Below are 14,580 nucleotides of genomic sequence, written 5' to 3' on the forward strand. Positions count from 1 at the left end.
AAGCATGCCTTAGTTGCAGATAGCTTTAAAAAAAAAAAAAAAAAAAGTGTGTTTGGACACTTGATAAAGCTGTTGACATTGATCAAAGGAAACAAAAACGCTCAATATACCTGTTCCAGAGTCTTGACCCCTTAGGACTTGGCTGCTGTGTCCTTGAATTGAAAAATCTTTTTGGCTTTTTGACTGTCCACACTTGAACTGCAAGTCTGTGAATTGGCAGCATGAGTACTATTCCGGTGCCTCCAAGACATCCCCCTCCCCCCATAGATTCTGAAGACTCAAACAGTGCGCAAGGTGGTGGTCAGAATTGGGCAAATGATTATCTGCTCTCCAGAGTGTTGTAGGAAAGTGAAGCTGGCTAGCTGAGCAGTGTAAGACGTCCAGGAGTGCCATACCTGGCTCATCACTGGGTCTCTGAAGAGCTGTCAGTTTGAGTTTGTCTGCTTGAGCCCCATATGAATCATCTAGAAGGGAGTTGATCATGGGAAAAGATAAAACGCCTTTTGTGGGACTATGGAGGCTGAGTGGTCCAGAACATATAAGATTTTAGGGAGGCCTATCCTTTTAAAGGGAACCTGTCACCCCGAAAATCGCGGGTGAGGTAAGCCCACCGGCATCAGGGGCTTATCTGCAGCATTCTGTAATGCTGTAGATAAGCCCCCGATGTTACCTGAAATAGGAGAAAAAGACGTTATATTATACTCACCCAGGGGCGGTCCCGCTGCTGGTCAGGTCAGATGGGCGTCTCCGGTCCGCTGCGGCGCCTCCCATCTTCATTCCAAGACGTCCTCTTCTGATCTTCAGCCACGACTCCGGCGCAGGCGTGCTTTGCTCTGCCCTCTTGAGGGCAGAGGATAGTACTGCAGTGCGCAGGCGCCGGAAAGGTCAGAGGCCCGGCGCCTGTGCACTGCAGTACTTTGTCTGCCCTCAACAGGGCAGAGCAAAGTACGCCTGCGCCGGAGCCGTGGCTGAAGATCAGAAGAGGACGTCTTGTAATGAAGATGGGAGGCGCCGCAGCGGACCAGACACACCCATCTGACCTGACCAGCAGCGGGACCGCCCCTGGGTGAGTATAATCTAACGTCTTTTTCTCCTTTTTCAGGTAACATCGGGGGCTTATCTACAGCATTACAGAATGCTGTAGATAAGCCCCTGATGCTTGTGGGCTTACCTCACCCGTGATTTTCGGGGTGACAGGTTCCCTTTAATTTCATTGATTCTAACAGCTGACAGAGGGTTTCCGATATCCTACTTTATTTCCCGCAGGTATGACAATAGAGGGGATGTATTTAAATCATGAAGTTGCATGTCATTTCTTGCTATGTGTATACATAAATGTATAACCCTTTACTGACGTTGCCAATTTTGGCACTAATGACCAGGCCAAATTTTAGAAATCTGACCAGTGTCCTTTTATGAGGTTATAGCTCTGGAACGCTTCAGTGCATCCCACTGATTCTGAGATTTTTTTTTTTTTTTTTTTTTTTCATAACGTGTTGTACTTTGATAGTGGTAACATTTGTTCGATATGACTTGTGTTTATTTGTGAAAATATTGGAAGTTTGACTACATTAAGCAATTATCAAACTTATAATTTTTATGCCCTTAAACTGATCCCAGTGATTCTGAGACTTTTTTTTTTTTTTTTTCTTTTCTGGACATGTACTTCGAGTTAGTGATAAATTTTTTTTTTATTTTTTTTTTCAATAAATTGCGTTTAATTATGAAAATATTGATGAAAATATTGTAAATTTGACACCACTTGAAAAATGTCCCCATTTTCAAACTTTAAATTTGTATGCCCTTAAATCAGATAGTTATACCACACAAAATAAATGAATAAATAACATTTCCTATAGGTCTACTTTACATCTGCTTCATTTTTTTTTTAAACATAATTTTTTCTTTTTTTTTCCCCCAGATTTTGTAGGGGTTAAAAATTTAGCAGCAATTTCTAGTTGTTTCTACAAATTTACAAGAAACTGTTTCTTTTAGGGAAGTTTTCACTTTTAAATGGACTCTGAGGGGGGCCTGTATATTGGAAACTCCACAAGTGTGATTCCATTTTAAAAACCACACCCCTCAAATACTTCAATGGTATTTTCAGGATTTTTTTTTTTTTTTTTTTTTTTTTTTTGAAATTCTTTATTTAAGTTTTCAATTAACAGTAATAAAACAGTTAACATTTGCTCTCATGTCAAGAAATACGGGTATTTGTCATATTATAATATGTCTAAGGATATTCAAGGCAGATGGATTAAACGTATACATTCCCTAGAAAGTGAAGACAGTTGAGCTTACAGAACTTAGAACAAAATTTCAGGACTGCAAAGAACTAGCCCTAGAAACAGTACGAGTTATGATAAAAAATTTGTAAGGCTAGAGGGTGAGACGGAAGGACTAATTTACCGTGGATATAATTGAATTCAGATGAGGTGAAGGAGGAGTGGACGGCAAAGAAAATGGCTGGAACATGCAAAAAATAGAGTCAGGACGGTCATCGCGTCTTGCTAAAGAAAAGATAAGTAGGAAGGGCCAAACAGAACTCTTGGTAGGGGACTAGTAGATGAATTCCTCAAGGGGGATCCTCCGCCCCAAGTCCAAGAGTAGGGGACAAAAACACCTCCCACGGAAGCCAAGAATCCTTGAATTTCTCGTGAGAGCGTGCCTCCCAGCTAGATAATTCCTCCAAACGATATAAGTCTTGGACTTTGAGGATCCATTCTTCCAGCGTTGGGGGAGATGTTTTTCTCCAGTGTATTGAGATTAAGTGTTTTGCGGCCGCTAATAAAATGGGTAGTAAGTCGTGTTTCTTTGGGTTAAAAGAGGAAGAAGGAAGAGAGAGCAACACCTCCTGGGGAGTTAGATCCCGATCCATCAGGCCCATATCTTGTAAAGATATATTTACATCTGCCCAAAATTGTTTCAATTCCGGACAGAGCCAGAAAATATGCGCTAAGGACCCCACACATCGAGAACATCTCCAACACTGCGGGGAATCCACCAATCCCAAATGAAACAGTCTTTCTGGGGTATGATACCACCTGGAAAGGATCTTAAATGCATTTTCCTGCAATAGGATGCATCTAGAGAACCCATGGGAATTGGCTAGTACCCGCTGAGTTTCATGAGGGGAAAGCGTCAGACCCAACTCCATCTCCCAGGAAGAAAGATATAAGGGTTTAAATTGAGTTGAACTTTTAAGGAGGTTCACGTATAGTTTAGAAACCAGTTTAGTGATTGGAGTTTTCAACCTCACTAGCAAGTCAAGCCAGAGCCAATCCGTAGATTGGTTTATCTTAGTTCTAAACGCGGTCATTATACGGTGTATATGATATTTCTGGAGAAAATTAGTAGGTTGTTTTATGGCACTGATCGGCCAATTATCAATGCAAGGTATTCGGTTTGAAAGGAACTGAGAAATTGGGGCGTCTGGTAGGGATGTCCAGAGTCCATAAATGTCTTGATAGGTAGGGTCCACCAACCATGGGATGATCTTAATTGGAATATTGTCTAGAAAATGGCAATACGGAAGCTGGTTTGGTATAAGGGAACGTTTTATGGATAGGGTGTTAGACAGGATCTCATTAGATTTTATGCGTGTGCAATTAAAAGACGACCAAAGATAGAGATCAGCTTCATCCCCTAGTATAGCAAGTTCTAGATATGTATTGAGATTTTCTGGATTGGGTTTTACCAGGTTAAACCATCTAGCAATATGTATGGCTTTGTAATATGTTTTGATATCTGGAAGGCCAAGACCGCCGCTACCTCTAGGAAGAGAAAGAATTTTAAAAGGGAGTCTGGCTCTTTTGTATTTCCATATAAACTGGGAGAACAGTTGGTTGGCTGAATGGAAGAATGAGTTGGGAAGGGATATGGGAACCATGTTCATGGTATAAAATATTTTAGGGAAAATATAAGATTTAATGACATTTATTCTGCCCATCCAAGATAAATAAGGTATGTTGTAGTTTTTTAGATCCGTTTGAAGCCTTGTCAGGAGGGGAGTATAATTACATCTATATAGGGAGGAAGGATCAGCCGTTAGATAAACTCCAAGATATTTTAGTTTCTCTGATGGCCAGTTAAAGGGGGTGTTTTCTTTTAAATCCAGTATATCTGAGTTTTTTGCTGAGATATTTAATGCTTCAGATTTATTTGCATTTATTTTAAAGTTAGATATCTCACCAAAATCGGCAAACAGGGACATTAACTTCGGGAAAGATGTTTTGGGATTGGAGGTTAAGATTAAGAGGTCGTCGGCAAAAGCAGCTACTTTGACCTCAAGTTTACCCATCTTAAGGCCTATGATCTCACTATCCTGTCTAATCTTTTCCATCAGGGTTTCCATGACCATGATAAAGAGGGAGGGAGAGAGAGGACAGCCCTGTCTGGTACCGTTAGTTATATTAAATGGTTCGGAAAAAATACCGTTCACACCGACCCTAGCAGACGGATCTACGTAGAGGGACATTACAGCATCTATAAAGGCTTGTGGGAAGGCAAACTTTTGAAGCGTACAGACCATGTATCTCCAGCTAATTCTGTCAAATGCTTTTTCAGCATCAGTTGACAGAATAGTCAATGGAGTCTTAGTCTTCTTTGCATATGAAATAGCATGGAGGATTTTAGTAGAATTATGTTTGCCTTCGCGACCCTTCACGAAACCCACCTGGTCAGGCCGAATAATTCTGCACAAGACACCATTCAACCTCGAAGCCAACACCTTAGCCCACAGTTTCAGGTCAGTGTTGAGCAATGAGATAGGGCGGTAATTGCTACACAGGCTGTCGTCTTTCCCCTCCTTAGGTATAATAGCAATGTAGGCCTCAAGTGCCTGGCGAGGTGGGAGCTTCCCTTCTAGAAAGGAATTAAACAGATCAACTAGGTGGGGAAGAAGAATATCAGAGAACTTTTTGTAATAGCCCACCGGGAAACCGTCGGGGCCAGGTGCCTTCCCATTCGGGATGGTTTTTAGGATGTCTTCTAATTCTTTAAGTGTAATTTTGGCCGTGAGTGCGTTACCTTCTTCAGGGGAGATTTTTGGAAGGGGGAGAGAGGCCAAAAAAGTTTGGATTTTAGTCATGGCTGTCGGACAATTTTTCATATCATCAGAAAGGGGCAGATTATAGAGGGACTCATAGTACTGCCGGAAGGTCTCAGCAATCTCTTTTGAGTCCACCACTCTCCTGCCCGTCGACGCAACAATTTTTTTAATGAATTTTTTCTCTTTTTGCTTCTTTAGCAATTGTGTGGTGAGTTTCCCACTTTTATTGCCATGCAAATAAAAGCGGTGTCTGCAATGCATAAACAATTTTGCTGACTTTACATTTAATAAGTCTTTGAGCTTGTTACGAAGAAAAACAAGATCCTGGTGAGACTCAGGTGATTTAGTACTTTTATGTGTACGCTCTGCAGTGGTTATTTGGTGGAGGAGAGATTGGATTTCTTTTTCTCTTTGTTTTTTAATGTACGAGCTAAGTGAGATGAGTTCACCCCTGAGAACGGCTTTATGTGTTTCCCATATAATGGGAGTGAGATGACCCGTATTTATGTTTTCACTGAAGAAATGAGAGATGATGGCTCTAAGTTTGTCTGTATGTCTCGGGCTATCAATCAACGATTCATTAAGTCTCCAGGTCATAGCGGGCCTAGGTAACGTGGTGATGAGAATCTCAATGAAGACAGGGGCGTGATCTGATAAAGTGATTGTGCCAATTTTAGAAGATTTTACTAGATGTAAGGCTCGAGATTGTACTAGAAAGTAATCAATGCGATGATAAGAGTTGTGTGGTGACGAGAAAAATGTGTAATCTTTCGATGTGGGGTAGAAGCTTCGCCAGGGGTCTATTAGTTGTAGAGAGTTTAGCTTATTTAGGAGTTTTTGTCTCGATTTTTGAGGAATGGAAGAGGAACCACTAGAGGTGTCTAGGTTAGGTTGTAGAGTCAGGTTTAGGTCCCCTCCCACAATCAATAAACCTTCCTTAAAAAGCTGTAGAGTGTCCAATGTTTTGAGAATCCATTGTGTCTGGTTTATATTTGGGGCGTATAAATTTGCTAAGGTTATTTTTGTGTTTGCTAATAGCCCTTTTATAAAAACAAATCTGCCTTCCGAATCAGTCAGACTATCCTCTAGTGTGAATGGGAGACCTTTTTTAAGCGCTATACTTACTCCCCTAGAGGCGGAGGAGGAACAGCTGTTGTACCAAGTTGGGAAAGGGGAGAAAGACATATTAGGGGTTCTTCCCATTTTAAAGTGAGTTTCTTGCAAGAAGGCTATTTGTGTAGATTGTTTTTTTAACAGTGTTAGTATCTGACTGCGTTTTGCAGGGGAATTTAAACCTTTCACATTAAAGGACGCTACCGTGACCGTACCCGCGTCAGTTCGATTAGTTGCCATCCACTCCTTCCTCAGAATCCCCCGTCACACCATAGAGCCTGAGAAAAAAATAAAACATGGTAGTTAACAAACTATATACAAAATACAGCTCGCTTATCGCAGGGGGGGGGTACAAGAACCCAGACATAAGCGAGAGAAGGTCCAAGTGGCGACCTCTACAACTTGTCTTAAAAGGCAAGAGAAAAGAGAAAAAATATTTGAACATAGCAGTGTAGCTATTATCAAAGTACCGAACAAACAATAGTATTAAGGGACAGAAACATAATACAATTAACAATATGGAGTTTTTCTCCAAGTCCAGAGAAATTACAAAAAATTCTATCGACTCCAGACAATGTGAACAGATGAGAAAAAACATTGGCAACAGGAGAAAAAGAATCATAAGGAGAACTTGGTTTGATGAAAGATAAAAAAGAAAAAAGACTCAGGAGTCAGGTCATAAATTTCGCCCCTATCAAGGAGAAGAGAAAATCAAACCAGCATAACCGGTCTGCTTCATGTTGGGAGAACTTTAGGGGCAGTTTTCTTCGGTTTAGGAGAAACGTGTTTCTTTTTAACTGACCATTCTTGTAGTTTTGTCAGTTTAGGGAAATTCCATCCTGTGTCAACTGGCATCCAGGAGGGGATGTCTATCGGCGAAATGTCAAGAGTCGACCAGGCTTCATCAAGGTCTGACGGGGATCGTATTGTGATCTGGCGGTTGCCCACCGTGATGGCCAGACCGAAGGGGTAGAGCCACCTATACATCAGGCCGCGTGACCTCAGTTCGGATAGGAGTGGTTTGAGAATTCTCCGTTTAGCCAGAGTGGAAGGGGCGAGATCCTGGAAGAGTTGTAAATGAGCATCCTCATATAAGAGATTGTCTTTTTCCCTAGCGCCAGTTAGGACCGCTGTGGTATCCACGAAGCTCAATAGGCCGCAGATGATGTCTCTTGGCGGTTCTCCCTGTTTAGGCCTGGGTTTGAGGGCGCGATGAACTCTCTCAATGACAATGGATTCCGCTCTTTCTTTCCCTAGGAGGTCAGAGAAAATTTCCCTGGTGACCTTATCCAGTGATTCCCGAGCAAAGGATTCAGGAACGCCTCTCAGCCTGATGTTTTTTCTTCTGCTGCGGTTTTCCTGGTCCTCCGCAGCTAGGAGGGCAGTGTTAAGTTGGTGCTGTTGTTGTAGGAGTTGGTCACGTAGGGACAAGATGGCATCAGTCGCTTCCATGTTGGCGGATTCTAGGGTTTCCACTCTCTGGCCCATATGCTGTAGATCTGCACGCAACCCAGAAATTTCTTCCAAAAGTGGCTGCATGGTTTGTGCAAGTAGTTTTTTCATGAAGGCTCTAGAGATTGGGGCTGAGTCCTCCAAAGTGGATTCGCAGTCAGAGCCCTCCCCACTGGAATCTGAGTCTTCCAAGACATCTGAAGAGATAGCTCTCTTATATGATTTTTTTGAGGGAGTCTGCGGCATATCTGTCCCCTTTTTAAGATATTTATCTAAATTTCCATGCGCTTTACGAGTTTGAGTGTCAGCGAGCGGTTTAGCTGAAAGTTTATCACGCTCTTTGTTTGTTTTACCCATAGTAAAGCTTCTGATGGCGTGATATGCAATGGTCACCACTTGGACATTCGAGTGAAAAGTGTTAGTTCATTGTTGAGAAACGGTTCTCTATTGTTTGAGCATAATTTTGCGCTTTATGGTTGACCGGCTTCGGCCGGGGATAGAGTGCACAGATGAGAAAAAGCTAAATAGAATTGTAAAAGAAAAATGAAAAACTTAAATTGAAATAACAACCAGCAGTTCCTGTAAGTCACCAGAAGATGGCAGCGGTGGAGTGTCTTTTTGTTACTAGCTCTCTGTTGATATAAGTAAGATGTAGCAGAGCTGAAAAGGAGTTTGTTAATAAAAATGAAGCAAAAAATTTGGTTGGAGCAGTAGCTCATGTAAATCGCCAGAAGATATCAGTATAGCACTCCTTTATCCTGTTAGTTTTCTGCCTGTTGATATAGGTAGGGTGCAAGAAAGTTGTGATGGATATTATGCTTTAAAGATAAAAGCAAGTTGACTCTCAGACGATTTGGGGATATAATAGTTCAAAGTAATCTGCCCCACAATGGATGGGGAAGGAGGAACAGGAGGTACCCTCAGCGCAGATAACGGCAGCTTCACAATCCTTCCCAGCACTGCTCACCAAAGGGGGGTTAATATCACCCTCTATTGCCTTCTCCGGCGTACTGAGAAGCCCTGGGCATGCAGCAGGTTTACAGCTAATGCAGAGCACACTGTTCTGTAGTGTGTAACTGATGTCTCTGGGTATGGGGCAGCAGGGGGGAGCAGGAGATGGGCCCCTGAGGAGAGGGAGATAGTTTAGAGCAGGCCGTTATCCCCCTACCTTCATCAAATGCAGGGCTTCTTCACCATATCAGCCAATATGGCGCTGGCACGAAAAGTTCCCGCGCCTCCCAGGAGCGCAGACGTCTTCAATCACCGCCGGGACAGAGGGACCACCGACCGCCGGCCACACTTCGTTCTCCTCTCTCACGTCCCAGCGTCCAGGGGTCAGGGGTGAGAGCCGAGTCAGGGCGCAGCTACAGACCCCGCAGGTATCTGATCACAGGCCGGAGCAGCAGGAGGTAGGCAATTATGATCGCTGAGCCGGAGCAAGGGGGATGGGAGCAGCCCTCAGCAGCAGTGCTTCCGTGCAGCAGCTCTCTCCAGTGTAGGCTGGAAGTAACAGCCGTTCAGCCTCAGCGTCGCTTCGTCGGCTGATCTTCTCTGCCAGATTACAGCAGAGCCGTGGTGTACTCAGCAGGCTGGGAATTTTAGTTATTTAAGCGTTCGGGCACTCCAGCTGTAGATGCAGGGGGAGGTGGAGAAACCCCCGCTGCAGCGAGTCGGCTATTTCACCGCACTTGATGGTCCACTCGGCCCGTCCAGCCAGCCTCAGGCTCACATGTAGGCCTCGGGGTCTAAGCCCGATATAAGATCAGTTTGAGGGCTCAAAAGGGTGTAAAAGTCTCCTGGACCAGAAAGGAGCTGATTAAATATCTCAAGTCCAGTGGATGGGTTGTTGATAAGTGCGGATTAAGTTAGATATAAATAGCCAGCAGAGGAGCTTAATGGAAGCACGTCCTGCTCCTTGAGCTGCTGGCCACGCCCCCCCTTTTTTTTTTTTTTTAACCTTTCAGGTGCTACACGGGAATTAATGCAAGGTGGAATGGAAAAGAAAGTTTCTTCTAAAATGTTGCTTTAGCCCCAATTTTTTCACTTGTGCAAGAGGTAACACTAAAAAGTGGACCACACCGTTTATTACTCGCTGTTTTCCGAGTGCGGCTATACTCCACGTGTAGATAAAAAGTTCTGTTTGGACACACTGCAGGACTCAGAACGGAAGGAACAATATTTTGAATTTTGGAACACATTTGGCTAAATGAAATTGTGGACACCATGTTGCATTTGCATGGCCTCTAAGGCGCCTAAACAGCAGTAATCCAACCACAAGCAACCCCATTTTGCAAACCACACCTCTCAAGGATTTTATCCAGGGGTATTGTGAACATTTTGAACCCACAAGTACTATACAGAATTTGATAACATTAGTTCGTCATATTGAAAATGTTGTTTTGGGTTTTTTTTTTCCCACAAAAATCTTGCTTTAGCCCCAAATGTTCCACTTTTGCAACCAGTAACATGAAAGTGTAGCACATACGGTAGTTTGTTACCCTCTTTCTTGAGCATGGCGATACCCCATATGTAACCTGCTTTTATTTTTCCCAATTTTAAATTAGAAAAAAAAAGCTTGTCCCCTCCCCCCCCCACCCCTAATTTGGTAACCAGCAACGGTAAAGGAGACCGCTGTGAGCTGAGGTTAGTAATGGAGAGGTGTCTAAGGCTACTTTCACACTAGCGTCGGAATCTCCCCGTCGCAATGCGTCGGGCAGAGATTCCGACGCTAGCGTTTAACGCACTGCACAACGGAGGCAGCGGATGCATTTCTCCGGCGCATCCGCTGCCCCATTGTGAGGTGGGGGCGGAGTTCTGGCCGCGCGCGCGGTCGGAAAAAGCGGTCCGTCAGGAGCAAAAAACGTTACATGTAGCGTTTTTTGCTCCTGACGGTCCGCCAAAGCACGATGCATCCGTCGCACGACGGATGCGACGTGTGGCAATCCGTCGCAATGCGTTTTTTTCTGCAAAACGACGCATTGTGACGGATTGCAGTTAACGCTATTGTGAAAGTAGCCTAAGAGTTGTCTCAGACACCGCCCACCAATGTGTTTAAAAAAAAAAAAAAAAAAAAAAAACATGCAAGTCTGCCATAGTCAAGAGAATCTGAAGTAGTCAACTTGTGGATTACAGCGACCTGCGTGACTTTTTTTTTTTTTTTTTTTTTTAAATTGCTGAACGAGGGGAAATGTTTTCAAATAAAGTGTCTTTTTCTGTGTTTTTTACTTTTGATTACTGGGTTAGTAGTGGGGGTATTTAAGACACCTCTTAGACACCTTCCCGTTATTAACCCCAGAGGTTGATGACTGCATTTTATTTTTTCTTTAGACAAATCACAGCTGTCGTCAAACCCAACTATCATTACCCCGATTGCCATCACTACAGGGCAGTCTAAAAGAGCCGTACAAAGCCTGGGAAGTTTCACTTCTGGGGTCGCTGCAGGCTGGTATTTGACAGCTGGGAGGGGCCCAATAACGATGGACCTTGACATCCGCTTGCAGCCGTCTACTTTACCTCTGCTGGTTATCAAAAATAGCTGGGACCCTACATTTTTTTTAATTTTTTTTTTTTTTTATTGCAAAGCTAAACACCGTTCAGTGCCTCATGAAAGGCACTAAATGGTGCAAGTGTGTTATATGTTAGGGGGCTTGTGAAATTATATATCTAAAGGACTTCTATCTATCGAGTCAATCATCTATCTCTATATTCTCACTTTTCTGGCTGTGAATTTACTGGACTTGGTTGATGAAATTTCAGATTTACTTTTTGAGATTGGACGGTAAACGCATAGCTTGTGTGTCATCTGATTCAATCCCTCACCCATAGACTTGCATTGGCAAGTCTCTTCCAATACACGCAGTCAAACGCAGCATGCTGCAATTTCTCCTAACGTGGATAAAACCCGAGAGAAAAATATGCAGGTGAGCACAGCCTCATTGATTTACACTGGTCAGAGTGAAATGAGATGTTTACTCGTATTAGGGCTCATACTCACTTGCGAGAAACTCTGATTAGTCTTGCATGTTAATAACCCGGCACTCAGGAGCGGAGCGTGCGGCTGCATGTATTGCTGTGCGGCCGCACGCTCCGATCTGCGTGCCGGCAGCAGCGCCAGGTATTAAACATGCAAGACTCATCCGAGTTTCTCGCAAGTGAGTATGTGCCCTTACACTCCTCGTACGTCCGTGTTCTGATTTGTCTTTTTTTTGGTGTGGAATGTATAGTGGTTCAGAGTGCGATATAAGTGATTAGATGACTTTATTCTTTGGGTTGGTGCAATTACAGTGATACCAGATTTATATAGTTTTTAAGTTTTGATGCTTTCACACAGTAAAAATATATATAATTTTTTTTTCTTTATCGCCTCTCATTGGGGGACACAGGAACCATGGGTGTATGCTGCTGACACTATGCAAATAAAAAGTTAGCTCCTGCTCTGCAGTGTACACCCCACCGACTGGCATTATACTCTTCAGTTTAGCTTAGTGTCAGTAGGAGGTGGACACGGGTCTTTCATTAGACCCGTATCTACCTCAATGTGCGTTTTTTTTTTTTTTTTTTTTCAGGTTTTCCGGAAGGGATACAGGGTGAACAGTCACACCTGTATTCCCACAAGCGGACTATGAGTACGGCGTGTACTGCCACCCCGTATCCTCATAGATCCCCCTCCAGGACCAAGAGCCTAGCACACAAGCGTGCTCAGAAGTCCGGTCCTGGCCCCGTCCCCCACCCACTCGCCCACCAGAGCCTGTCAGTCGGAGGAGACAAGGATGTCCATCAGCAGCTCCTGTGGACGTCTGATACCTTCCCAAGGTTAGTAGCAGACGACGTGGGATTTTACTAGGTGAGTATTCCTAAAGGGGTTCCCAGGACTCAGCGCGGGTTCATCGCTGCATTTGCAGCACTTTCCCCGTTCCCTGCGCGGTGGCTCTTTCTGACGCGGCGTTTTTTTCTGCCAGACGCGCTACCTTTCCTTGCCCCACCGCGTTCCTCCAGCGGTCGCCGTTCTTCCTTCAGGCCCTGGCTTCCCGGGACCTGCTTGCGGCACACACCTGCCTGCAGCCTTTCCCTCTGCGGTCGCCGGCTCCTAAGTTAGGCCCCAGCTTTTCCGGGGCCTATTCCGGCGACACTTCACCGGCGTCAGCGTTCTCCCTTTCATGCGGCGGCTGCCACACCGCTCTAGCCGAGCAGCGTCTGCGCCGCGGGGGTTCTTTCTCGGCGGTCACCGGCTTCTAATTTAGGCCCCGGCTTTTCCCGGGGTCTACTTACGGTGCCGCGCTCCGCCCACTTCCTTTTTCATCGGGCGGGCTTTCTCCCGCCCGACAATCTGCCGTGCTTTTCCCCACCCACCGGTGCCATCTCGGCTGGCTCCGCCCCTTCCTCCACACCGCTGCCGGACACTCGGGGCACGAGTTTTCTCCATCGTGCCATGCACCTACGCCGGAGAACTCCGCAGAGCGATCTTTTCTGGGGGCACAGCACACCATCTGCACCGGAGATCCACAGCATCTTCCTCCAGGTCTGCAGCATCCTGGTATCTGTGCTTTTCGTCTGCCGTGAGTAGCTCTGCACTGCACACTGACACCCCCCTCTGCCCCACTGTCCCCTAACCCGCTTGCATTTTCTTCAGGGACCTCTTCAAAATGTCTAACTCTAAGGGGGGCCGCTCTCGTCCTCCTACTTCTTCCTCTTCTGCCTTAGTCAAGTACTTTGCATGTTCGTCCTGTAACAGCAAACTTCCCTCAGGTCAGTCCTCTCCGCTCTGTCAGGCCTGCAGCAACCCGATTGTTCCCACCGCCCAGGATCCCCCGGCCGATCCGCCCGAGAGTGATACCCCCATCCCAGGCTGGGCTTCCTCTCTGTCCCAATCGATGGCCGATCTAAGTCGGGTGTCTCAAACTTTGGTGTCCGTGCTTGATCGGTTACCCCTGCAGACCCCGCAGTAGCCAGCGGGTCGCAGGAAGCTCAGTCCGAGCCCTCCATTGCTAGCCGCAAAAGGTCCAGACAGGAACGCCGGTCTGAGTCCTCTTCTCGCTCCATCTCGCCACCCGATCCTCCTCCCCTGAGTCAGGCGAGGCGTTCTCTGATGCGCCTTCGGAGCATGTTTCGGAGCTGGATTCGAACCAGATTGCTACCATGAGGGATATGGTTCAGAATCTCATTGGAGCGATAAATCTAACCTGTGGCATCAAGGAGTCCTCTACGGAACCCGCAGATCAGGCGGTTTCGTTTAGACGGGCTAAACCACCTTCCAAGTTTTTCGCTCCTCACCCGGAATTCGAGGAGATTATGACCAGAGAAGGAGAGAACCCGACCAGACGCTTTCAGAGAGGAAAGCGACTTGGCATTTTATATCCTTTTTCTCCAGAGCTCACCGCTAATTGGACGGCTTCTCTTTCGGTGGATCCTCCGGTTTCCAGACTATCCACCAACACGGTCCTCCCACTGTCCGGCGGAGCATCTCTGAAGGATTCTAACGATAGTCATAGAATCTTTCGCGAAGTCAGCCTTTGAAGCGGCCTCAGCCAGTCTTTGCCTGGCCTTTGCTTCCACTTGGGTTTCAAAATCCATATCCAAATGGGCCAAACAGCTCCGTCAGGGCATTCTGGACGGGGTTCCTTCCGGACAGCTGGCGGAACTTGCCAACCAGATTTCTCACGTGGGTGAATATCTGGTCTCCGCCTCCCTGAACGCCGCGTCTTGTGCGGCTCAGGCGTCCAGCAACGCAGTTGCCATCCGCCGGACCGTTTGGCTTAAGGCCTGGCAGGCGGATTTGTCCTCTAAAAAGTCCCTTACCAGCCTGCCTTTTCAGGGGTCTCGTCTTTTTGGTTCTAAGCTGGACCAAATCATTAAGGACGCTACTGGGGGCACAAGCTCCCTTCTTCCCCAGGCCAAGCCTCGTTGCCCGCCTCCTAGACGTCAATTTCGGTCTTTTCGTCGCTTTGTGGCATCAAACTCCTCCCAGC

At 45.7% G+C, this 14,580-nt stretch overlaps 1 protein-coding gene and 1 long non-coding RNA gene across 3 annotated transcripts in view; one reads left to right on the top strand and one right to left on the bottom strand.

Moving 5' to 3' along the window:
- The window catches only part of NUP88 (nucleoporin 88), a 96,997-nt gene that overhangs the window by 28,652 nt on the left and 53,765 nt on the right, over window positions 1-14,580 (top strand). The window lies entirely within an intron of this gene.
- On the bottom strand, window positions 2,214-9,540 carry LOC138670288 (uncharacterized). Its single transcript, XR_011319318.1, has 2 exons — window positions 8,784-9,540; window positions 2,214-6,441 (listed from the first exon to the last, which is right to left on the bottom strand). It is a non-coding gene; the product is annotated as an uncharacterized lncRNA (long non-coding RNA).

The sequence above is a fragment of the Ranitomeya imitator genome, chromosome 3, assembly GCF_032444005.1.
Source record: "Ranitomeya imitator isolate aRanImi1 chromosome 3, aRanImi1.pri, whole genome shotgun sequence".
NCBI lineage: Eukaryota > Metazoa > Chordata > Amphibia > Anura > Dendrobatidae > Ranitomeya > Ranitomeya imitator.